At 40.7% G+C, this 7,500-nt stretch overlaps 1 protein-coding gene across 1 annotated transcript in view; it reads left to right on the forward strand.

Annotated features, from left to right (window-relative positions):
• The window catches only part of RP2 (RP2 activator of ARL3 GTPase), a 60,216-nt gene that overhangs the window by 43,168 nt on the left and 9,548 nt on the right, over window positions 1–7,500 (forward strand). The window lies entirely within an intron of this gene.

The following is a 7,500-nucleotide window of genomic DNA, read 5'->3' on the forward strand; positions in this document are numbered from 1 at the left end:
GTAATCTTGAGATTTTTTTGGTCTTGACAGGTTATATTATATGATAATGGTGAATTTAGGTGCATACGTTTTGCATTTATTTAAAAAAAAATAAATATATATCAGAAATTTGACAATTTTAAAAAAAGCAATTTGGAATAATGATTAATCCTAAAAATTCAGACCCCACCACACAAAATGGTAATAACTAGTGATGGGTTAACCTGAACTATTGTTGGGGTCCATGCATGGACTTCTCAGAAAAGTCCATGTTACTGTTTGGGTTCGACCGCCTGAATAAAAATAAAGGCAAAATGAGCATTAAAGCAGGGCAATTATACTTATCGATCTTTCACTCAGTTGACGCACCGCTTCCGCTCATTAAATCTTATCAAAATTTGCTGCTTTTCCCGCCCAACCTCTGACAGTGCAGGTGATTAGTTAGTCTGTGCCTGCCCCCATCCTCTGTGTCGGCGTCTGTGATTAGTTGCCCTCATACTAGCGGTCTAGGTCCCTGAAGTGGAGTGGAAAAATTAAATATTGAAAAAAATGACGTGGGGTTCCACATATATTTTGATACCCTTGCACAGATTAAACAGACAGCTAGACAGCAGTCCCCAGCTATGTGCTTAGTTTTGGCTATTTATGAAAAAACAAAGGACCCCCTTTGGCTTTTTCTAAAATTAAATTTAAAACAAAGGCATGCCCCCCCCCCCAAATCTTCATATCCATCGAAGATAAAGCTGACAGCCGGGGGCCGGTATTCTCTGGCTAGGGAGGTCGGAGGTTGTTGGGCCCTCCCCATCCTAAAAATAGCAGCTAGCAGTTGCCCCAGCATTGGCACATCGCTTAGGTGTGCCAACCCCGGCACCTACCCAGCTCATTCTGATTGCCCTGGAGCAGTGTCAATTGGGGAAATATAAGGGGTTATTGACAGCTGTGATTTGTCTAAAAATCATAGCTGCCATAAAGCCCTGGATTAGTAATGGCCCCCGCATTATTGATATTGTAAATTAAAAGAACAGAGAAAAATCCTTTTTTAAAAAAAAAAAAAAAAAAAAAAACACAAAAAAAACCATACTTTCTTTTATCCAGTTTATTGACCATCAAAAAACGTTTGCAGGTCCAACGTAATCTACATCACAATGTCCCACAAAGATACCAGCACTGCTACATCCTGAGGCTGCAGTGCGCAGTCACATTAGAAAATGTGACCGATCACCGTTGGCTGCGGGACACACAAAGCCGCAGCTGTGTGAGTGGTGACGTCAGTGAGTTCACCTGAGGTTGCAGCTATCGGTTCCTATGGTACCCCAGCTGTGACCTACGGTGAACTCCTTGTCGAATTAGGCTATGTGCGCATGTTTAGTATTTGGTTGCAGAAATATCTGCACCAAATCTGCATCTCCTCACAGAAAAACGCATTAAAAACGTAAAAAGTGTATTGCCGTTTTGTTACGTTTTTCTTCCAGGAGCTGCAGATTTAGTGCAAAAATCTCTGCAACCAAATACAGAACGTGGTCACATAGCCTAATTCGACAATGAGTTCACCTGAGGACACAGTGGAGATACCATGGGAACTGCCAACTGTGAAATCGGGTGAACTTCCTGATGTCAAAGCTCTCACAGCTGCTGCTCCGTCAGTGTGTCCCGTAGCCCGCAGTGATCAGTCACGTTTTCTAATGTAGTGTGCGGTCACCTCAGGATGTACCCTAGAGTCGGGAATGTCGTTGGACTTAATGGTTTGGATTACGTCAGACCTGCAGGTGTGTTTGGAGTTAATAAAAAAAAAAAAAAAACTGGAGAAAGGTGTGTGTTTTTGTTTGTTTTTTTTTATTATAAAATAAAGGATTTTTCTATGTTTTTGTGTTTTTATTTAATTTTACTTACATGCTTAGTAATGGAGTGTGGGGCGGTCTACCTATTATTACAACAGGGCTTTGTGGCAGCTATAATTTCTGACAAATCACAGCTGTCATTGGCCCCTTCCATTACCCCTATTGCCATCGCTCCAGGGCAATCTGGATGGGTCAACTAAGCACCAGGATTGGAACATCTAATGGCTGTGCCAGTTCTGGGACGGCTGCAGGCCTGTGAAGACTAGCTTTCATCTGCCTGCATTGTCTTAGCTTGGTATCAAAATTGGTGGACACCATGCTGTTTTCTTAATTATTTATTTTGCACTCCCATGTCTGGGACCTAGGCTGATCTCACATTAGCTGTCTATCAGACGCCAGCACAGAGTGGGCGGTGGAAGCAGTGAATATTCATAAGCTAAAAGTGTGACAGCTGCACAGACACTCTCTAAGTATAATTACCCTGCTTTAAGCCCCATTGTGCTTCCTTTTGCAGTCCCCCTAGGTCTTTCTACTACCATTTTATAGCACCTGAAGGGAATCTGTCAACGGGTTTTTGCTACCTCATTGGAGTAGCATGAGGTAGGCAAAGAGATCATGAATCCAACAATGTATCACAGATTTCTGGCTGCAGCTGTTCTGACTAAATAAATTATTTTAGTGTTAGCGGCGCTTAACAAGATGCTCCTGCCCACAACCTGGCTTTCAGTGTATGTTTCCATAGACTGAAGCGGGCAGAATCGGACTTTAACACTTTGCTCCGAGTCCCCAGCAATGATAAAGCTACTGTGGCTTAAACTAACATAGCAGGTAAACAAAAACACACTTTGTGATAAGAGATACCTGGCTGTAATCTGTATGTTTACCCTTGCAGCATGCTGTCTTCAGATTACATAGCAAAAACCTGCTGACCGATTTCCTTTAAGTTCGGGTCCCCATAGACTTATATGGGGTTTAGTGTCTAGGCTCAAGTTCGGGTCAAGGCTGAACCCGAACATCTGAACCCCAAAAGTGCTACCATTTTAAAATCTGCACCCCTCAATATATTCTAAACGGCGATCAGGTAGTTTAACCCTTCAGCTGCTTTTCAGAAATTAATGCAAAGTGGCATTTGCAGGAAAGGAAAAAAATGTTATTTTTACCACCTAAATTTGCTAACTTCTGAACAGCTGACTTATAGATGGCAGACTAAGGCTGATATTTGGCCATTAATTCCCATGGCAACTATCAGGACCACACAATCCTGATCTCAGAATGCCGATAGGGTTAAGGAGGGAGTCCCTACACCCTTTTAATGATCTATATGTTGTAATCACTTGACAGCAGCATCTAAGGGGTTAATAATCTGAGGTCGATGCCAACACGGATTGTAACTGACGTAGTCTCACTCCCCTATCCCCTAGGGGTAAAATCAGAATGATCAGATGTAGTGTGCACAAAAAAAATTGAAAATACCCCGCCCACCCTCCTCTGGAAGTGTTCTGCTAATGGCTGCCTGCATGTGGGTGGAGCCTCGAACTGCCCAAATACAGACTTCCATTGAGGTTCAGATCAAGTCGGGGTCACAAACCAAACGTTTTTTTTGTTTTGTTTTGTTTTTTTTAAAGGTTCAACTGCACATGCCGAATCGAATTTCCAAATGTTCACTCATGTCTATTCACTAATATCTCAGGTCAGTTTTAAAGGAAATTTTTTACAGGAAATAGGTTTTCGCTATTTCATCTGAGAGTAGCATAATGTAGAGACAGAGACCCTGATTCCAGAAATAAGTCACTTACTGAGCTGTTTGCTGTCATTTTGGTTAAAATCAGTGTATTCTCTGCTGCAGTTATACAGAGCTCACGAGTATGCTGGACTACCTGGCAGTATGCCAAGTAGTCCTCATTGATAATCTACTGCTGATTAAACAGTGATTTTATTTAAAACTACACTAAGCAGCCCAGTAAGTGAAACACCAACAGTGACAAGGCGGGATGCCCTAAGTGTCCTGGTTCTGATGACATACTGCATCTAGAGTGTCCTATAGTCAATTTCACTCCAGTGGTCTCCAGCATATAATTCTGTCACCCTGGGGCAATCTGCAAAAGTCCCTAGACAGAAATATAATACTACTCCAGTTAGTAAGGAACTCCGGAATCCCCAAAATCTTCAAAAAGTAGTTTCTTAGGTCACTTCCCCTTGGATTATAGTAACCACTGATGCGTGTCATTTAGGTTGGGGGGGGCCCATATAGGAGATCAGTATCGACAGGGAAGATGGCCATCAAAAACTCAACCCAGATCCTCAAATTACAGGGAGCTTAGAGCTGTCTGGGAGGCACTTAACCTTCCTCTAGTGTTTAGGGTCGTGACCGACCCGTTTTAGGTATTAAATGCATACAAATTCTACATACATTTTGTTTATTGCATCAAGACTTTTTGACTTTTTCTGGAACTTATTTTTAAACAAAATACAATAAAATAAAACTATTTTACTAAATTGTAAAATGCGCTTATTAAAATTATAACATTTGTGGTGTTGGGGTCAATTTCGACCCGGGTCTAATATAAGAGTAAAAAAAACAATAAGTCCCAAAACTGAACTCCTAAACACAATATAAACCAACAGCCCACAGCCAGCTCTACTAACAACTTGAGTTAGGGACATGTGCAGGCATGTATGGCCAAATCAGCTTACAGTTGGTACTTTGCAGAGTATACATCTTCAGTTTACACCATGCAACAATGAGGAGAAGATTAGATGCAAACCAAATTCTGGATTATATCTTGAATGATAATCAGAGGGGACACCGCAGCAAACTGATACAGATGAACAGGTTTCTGAGGAGGAAGATGATGTGGAGAATCAACCGGAAGACACAGACAGTTCTGATCAGTCTGAGGAGGTCACCGGTGCTGAAGCTGCTCCCACTGAAAGATTCAGATCCAAAAGTGGCAAGATCAGTTGGAGCTCAGTACCTCCAGATGTACATGGCAGGGCAGATGCTGCAAATGTCATAAAAATGACCCCTGGGATCACAAGGTTTGCTGTGACATCTAGACATGTTTTGATCTGTTTATGCCATTGTCAATAAAAAGTCATTATTGCTATGACAAACCTTGAAGGAAAAAAAGTCCACGGCAACATGTGGAATGACCTTCATGATGATGACCTGGATGCCTACATTGGTGGTGTTCTCCTTGCTGGAGTGTAAAATCCTGCAATGAGGCTACTGATAGTCTCTGGGACGCATCGACAGGCAGGAATATTTTCCGGGCAACAATGTCACTTCAAAAGTTTCAAATGATATCAAGAGTCCTCAGATTTCACAACAGAGACACCAGAACAAAATCTGACAAACTTGCTCCCATCAGGGATCTTTGGGAGAAATGGGTGCAGCTCCTTCCACTGATGTTCAACCCAGGGCCTGAGGTGACAGTAGACTAACGTTTTCTCCCTCTCCGCGGAAAATGCCCCTTCCGGCAATACCTGCCAAGTAAGCCAGGCAAATACGGCATAAAAATCTGGGCAGCCTGTGATGCAAAAACTAGCTATGCATGGAATCTACAGATTTACACAGGCAAGTCTGCAAGCGGCATCCCTGAAAAAAAACAAGGAAAACGTGTAGTCCTCGATATGACTACTGGACTGCAGGGTCACAACATTACTTGTGACCTTGGACAAGAACTTCTCAGGAGGAAAATCACCATGGTGGGCACAGTGGGGAAAAAACCCAAACCTGAGCTGCCCGCTGAATTGTTGCAGATGGACAGGGCTCCACTTTCCTCAAAGTTTGTTATTACAGACACCACCACTGCTGTTTCATACTGCCCCAAAAACCGACGGAATGTGGTACTGATGTCCACACTTCACAAAGATGCAGCTGTGTCATCAGGAAGTGACAAAAAGCCCAGAATCATCCTGGACAATAACAAAAACAAATGAGGAGTGGACAACCTGGACAAGCTGACTGCCACCTACACTTGTCAGCGAATGACTAGGAGATGGCCAATGGTTGTATTTTCAAACATCCTTGATGTGTCAGCATACAGTGCATTTGTGTTGTGGACCCACATTCACCAAGGATGGAATTCAAAGAAAAAAAACAAGCGGAGGATGTTTCTTGAGGAACTAGGAAGATCCCTTGTCAAGGCGCACATTGACCAAAGGGAACGAGTGCCCCGAGACTCTGCCGCTGAAGCCTTGGTCTGACAACTACAGAGCTCAACAAGTGCTTCGCCCACACCCACAGCAACACACAGAGCATCATCACCAGCATCCTCCTCAACCAGCCCTGCCTCAACATCAACCACACCCCCAGTGAGACCACCTGATTCTAAAAGAAAGAGGTGTCAGGTCTGCCCTAGCAATAAGGACAGAAAGACAAACACATCGTGCTTCGCCTGCAAAAAATAGCTCTGCAAAGAACACAGTGTCACTTTTTGCCACACATGCATCTAAATACTAATGCATCTAAAAACTAGTACTTGATTTCTGTTGATTTGATTTGCTTGATTGATTGATTGTTGTTTGTTTAACCTAGAAAAGCTACTTTTTATTATTGCTATTAATGTTAATATAATTTTCATCTTTTATTTGTATTAAAGTTCTATAAAAAAAAAATCTGTTTTTTGCCTTTTTCCTAAAGTAGTTAGATATGGGTCAAAATTGACCCATAACACCATAGATGTTACTAGAGTTAATTATATTAATGTTAATATTGTGTGTATATACATATATATATATTGTGTGTATATACATATATATATATATAGTGTGTGTGTGTGTGTGTGTGTGTGTGTGTGTGTGTGTGTGTGTGTGTGTATGTATATGTGTGTGTGTATATATATATATATATATATATATATATATATAATATTTCATAAATGTAAAATATATTATACATATATATAAAAATACATACATATTATGTATATATATATATATATATATATATATATATATATATATATATATAATATGTATGTATTTTTATATATATATGTATAATATATTTTACATTTATGAAATGTGTTCTAAAACTTTTCAGTAATAGATATAACAAACTTTTTTAAGTTTTATATTATTCTCTTGAGGTTCATTTGACAATATTTTTATATTGAAAATGAAGGGTATGCTCTCAAATGAAAGGCCCAGGGGGCCACAACAAAAATATTAAAATCAATCCTTCCATGGATGAGAAACCCTAACAAGGTAACGAAGAGGTAAGAAACAAATTGGATCATAAATAACTGTTTTTAGGGTATCCGAGGGGTGATTTAAGACACGGGTCAAAACCGACCCGTTAACATAAGAAAGAGTAACAGAAAGCTAACACAAGAGGAAGGTTAAGGATAGTCAGCCTCTTCTCAGAGGTCATCGTATAAAGGTCCTATCGGATAACATCATAGCAGTATCCTTCATCAATCATTTGGGTGGTCTGAGACACCTTTTACTTCAGTTTATCGCTTTGGAAATGTTTCGGTGGGCAGAAAATGAGAGCATCACAATGTGAGCTCAATGGGGGGGGGGTATTCCAGCAGTTAAACCAGAGATGGGCTACATGTACATCTGGAAAAATTGTTTAGAATTTAATGGGGCAATTATAGATACTTCTCGTCTGGACATTCCTAAAATCATTTCTATTTTTTTGCATGCAGGCTTTGATAAGGGTCTTAGACAAAGC

Source organism: Anomaloglossus baeobatrachus, chromosome 2, assembly GCF_048569485.1.
Source record: "Anomaloglossus baeobatrachus isolate aAnoBae1 chromosome 2, aAnoBae1.hap1, whole genome shotgun sequence".
NCBI classification, from domain to species: Eukaryota; Metazoa; Chordata; class Amphibia; order Anura; family Aromobatidae; genus Anomaloglossus; species Anomaloglossus baeobatrachus.